We start from the raw sequence: 3,341 nt of genomic DNA on the forward strand, positions 1-3,341 counted from the left end.
CTGAACAGCGAGTGTACCTGTCTGATTCTTGCTTTGGAAGCTTCCTCTCAGGGGTGTACTCCACCCTATGAGGTGTGGAGTGTCAGTCTGCCCCTAGTGGGGGATGTCTCCCAGTTACGCTACTCAGGAGTCAGGGACCCACTTGAGCAGGCAGTCTGTCCTTTCTCAGATCTCAACCTCCGTGTTGGGAGATCCACTGCTCTCTTCAAAGCTGTCAGACAGTCATTTGCGTCTGCAGAGGTTTCTGCTGCTTTTGTTGTTGTTGTTGTTTATCTGTGCCCTGTCCCCAGAGGTGGAGTCTACAGAGACTGGCAGGCCTCCTTGAGCTACTGTGAGCTCCACCCAGTTCGATCTTCCTAGGGCTTTTTTTACCTACTTAAGCCTCAGCAATGGCGGGCACCCCTCCCCCAGCCTCGCTGCTGCCTTGCCGTTAGATCGCAGACTGCTGTGCTAGAAATGAGGGATCCTCCTGGCCAGTTGTCGGATATAATCTCCTGGTGTGCCTGTTTGCTCAGACTCTTGTTAAAGTGTAGTATTGGGGTGGGAATTACCCGATTTTCCAGGTGTTGTGTGTCTCAGTTCCCCTGTCTAGGAAAATGGATTCCTTTCCCCCTTGCACTTCTCAGGTGTGGGGATGCCTCACCCTGCTTCAGCTCTTGCTGGATGGGCTGCAGCTACTGACCAGCACCAATTGTCTGGCACTCCCTAGTGAGATGAACCCAGTACCTCAGTTGAAAATGCAGAAATCACCTGTCTTCTGTGTCGCTCATGCTGGGAGCTGGAGTCTGAAGCTGTTCCTATTTGGCCATGTTGCTCCACCCCCGTCGGTGTCTTTTAATTGGGACCTTTAGCCCATTTACATTTCAGGTCAATATTGTAATGTGTGAATTTGATCCTGTCATTATGATACTAACTGGTTATTTTACACATTATTTGATGCAGGTTCTTCATAATGTCATTGGTCTTTATATTTGGGTGTGTTTATCCAGTGGCTGGTACTGGTTTTTCCTTTCCATATTTAGTGCTTCCTTCAGGAGCTCTTGTAAGGCAGGCCTGGCGGTGACAAAATCTCTCAGTATTTGCTTGTCTGGAAAGGATTTTTTTCTCCTTTGCTTATGAAGCTTGATTTAGCCGAACATGAAATTCTTGGTTGAAAATTCTTTTCTTTAAGAATGTTGAATATTGGTCCCCTACTCTGTTCTGGCTTGTAAAGTTTTGGCAGAGAGATCTGCTGTTATTCTGACTGGCTTCCCTTTGTAGGTAACCTGACCTTTCTCTCTGGCTGCCATTAACATTTTTTCCTTTGTTTCAACCTTCATGAATCTGATGATTATGTGTCTTGGAATTGACCTTCTTGAGGAGTATCTTAGTGGTGTTCTCTGTATTTCCTGAATCTGAATATTGGCCTGTCTTGCCAATTAGGGGAAGTTCTCCTGAATAATATCCTGAAGTGTGTTTTCCAACTTTGTGCATTCTCACTGTCACTTCAAGTACACCAATCTATTGTAGGCTTGGTCTTTTCACATATTCCCATATTTCCTGGAGGCTTTGCTCATTTCTTTTCATTCTTTTTTCTCTAATCTTGTCTTCACGCCTTTTTTCAGTAAGTTAATCTTCAACCTTTGATATCCTTTCTTCCATTTGATTGATTCAGCTATTGATACTTGTGTATGCTTCACGAAGTTCTCGTGCTGTGTTTTTCAGCTCCATCAGGTCATTTATATTTCTCTCTAAACTGGTTATTCTATTTAGCAGTTCCTGTAACCTTTTATCATGGTTCTTAGCTTCCTTGCATTGAATTCAAACATGCTGCTTTCGCTCAGAGGACTTTGTTATTGCCCACGTTCCAAAGCCTACCTCTGTCGGTTCATCAAACTGATTCTCCATCCAGTTTTGTTCTCTTGCTGGAGAGGAGTTGTGATCCTTCGAAGGAGAAGAGGCATTCTGGGTTTTGAAATTTTCAGCATTTTGTGCTGGTTTTTCCTTATCTTCATGGATTTATGTACCTTTGATCTTTGAGGTGGATGACCTTTGGATGTGGTTTTTGTTTGGGGGTTCTTTATGTTGATGTTGATGTTGTTTTCTGTATCTTTTTCTTCTAACAGGCCCCTCTTCTGCAGGTCTGTTGCAGTTTGTTGGAGGTCCACTCCAGACCTTGTTTACCTGGGTATCACCAGTGGTGGCTGCAGAGCAGCAAAAATTGCTGCCTGTACCTTCCTGTGGAAGCTCCGTCCCAGTGGAGTACTACCCTCATACCAGTAGGTGCTCTTCTGTATGAGGTGTCTGTCGACCTCTTTTGGGAGGTCTCTCCCTGTCAGGAGGCACAGGGGTCAGAGACCCACTTGAGGAGGCAGTCGGTCCCTTAGCAGAGCTCAAGAACTGCACTGGGAGAATCCTCCTTTTCAGTATCAGCTGCTCTCTTCAGAGCTGACAGGCAGGAGCATTTAAGTCTGCTGAAGCTGTGCCCACAGCTGTCTCTTCTCCCATGTGCTCTATCCCAGGGAGATGGGAGTTTTTTCTATAAGCCCCTGACTTGGGCTGCTGCCTTTCTTTCAGAGATGTCCTGCCCAGTGAGGAGGAATCTAGAGAGGCAGTCTGGCCACAGCCCCTTGCCAGGCTGTGGTGAATTCTGCCCAGTCCAAATGTCCCGGCCTCCTTTGCACTGTCAGGGGAAAGCCGCCTACTCAAGCCTCAGTAATGGCTGATGCCCCTCCTTTCACTAAGCTCAGTCATCCCATGTAGACTTCAGACTGCTGTGCTGGCAGTGAGAATTTCAAGCCAGTTGTTCTTAGCTTGCTGGCTCTGTAAAAGTGGGACCTGCTGAGAGAGACCAGTTGGCTCCCTGGCTTCAATCCCCTTTCCAGGGGAGTGAATGGTTCTGTCTTGCTGGGGTTCCAGGTGCCACTGGGGTACAAAAGAAAAAAACTACTTCTTCTAGCTTGGTGTCTGCCCAAACAGCCACTCAGTTTTGTGCTTGAAACCTAGGTCCCTGGTGGTGTAGGCATATGAGGGAATCTCCTGATACGCAGATTGCAAAAGCCGTGAGAAAAGTGTAGTATCTGGGTCGGATAGCACAGTCCCTGTCGGCTTCCCTTGGCTGGGGAAGGGAGGTCCCCAGATCCTTGCATTTCTTGGGTGAGGTGATGCTCCACCCTGCTTCTGCTCTCCCTCTTTGGACTTCACCCACTGCCTAACCAGATCCAATGTGATGAACTGGGTACTTTAGTTGGAAATGCAGAAATCACTTGCCTTCCTCGTTGGTCTCTCTGGGAGCCTCAGACCAGAGCTGTTCCTATTTGGCCATCTTCTCAAAGGTCCTTATTTTTATATTTTTATGACTA

Source organism: Mandrillus leucophaeus, unplaced genomic scaffold, assembly GCF_000951045.1.
Source record: "Mandrillus leucophaeus isolate KB7577 unplaced genomic scaffold, Mleu.le_1.0 Scaffold1799, whole genome shotgun sequence".
Classification (NCBI taxonomy): Eukaryota; Metazoa; Chordata; class Mammalia; order Primates; family Cercopithecidae; genus Mandrillus; species Mandrillus leucophaeus.